Source organism: Penaeus monodon, chromosome 23 (genome assembly GCF_015228065.2).
Source record: "Penaeus monodon isolate SGIC_2016 chromosome 23, NSTDA_Pmon_1, whole genome shotgun sequence".
Taxonomy (NCBI): domain Eukaryota; kingdom Metazoa; phylum Arthropoda; class Malacostraca; order Decapoda; family Penaeidae; genus Penaeus; species Penaeus monodon.
Genome location: NC_051408.1, coordinates 40,982,632 through 40,983,073, shown reverse-complemented (window position 1 = coordinate 40,983,073; position 442 = coordinate 40,982,632). Strand labels below are relative to the sequence as shown.

Sequence of the window (442 nt, the reverse complement as noted above, 5' to 3'; positions counted from 1 at the left end):
ATCGAAGGCCAACAAGCCAACAAAGTATCGATTTTATTTATGTATTCATCTTTATTCATACATGTATTTGAGTCACTCGTGATCTAACTTTTTTTTTTGAAAGAACATTGAGTGAATACTTGTATATTTTTGCTTCTTTTTTATTTTCTGATTTGTAATTGTGACATAATTTTCTGCTGGAATTACTGGCATTCATCACAGTATCTTGGACTTAGTTAATTAACCTCTATATCATTCATAGATGCATGCAGTCGTTTGATTTCTTAGAATACTGTTAATGATGATGATACTGTAATTAACTCGTTGTATCTCACTAAGTTGCTTTAATCTCAGCTATTTGAAACGCTTCGATAATGTCTGTATGATAAAAAAAAATATTTAAAAAAATCTTTGGAAGTCAAAATGTACATGTACAATATGAACACTTTAGTATAATGTAATC

General features: G+C 28.5%; 1 protein-coding gene across 1 annotated transcript in view; it reads left to right on the top strand.

Annotated features, from left to right (window-relative positions):
* LOC119588306 (RING finger protein nhl-1-like) overlaps positions 1 to 442 on the top strand; it is a gene marked incomplete in the record, with an annotated part of 50,140 nt that overhangs the window by 49,238 nt on the left and 460 nt on the right. The window contains 1 exon segment of the mRNA XM_037936999.1: positions 1 to 442.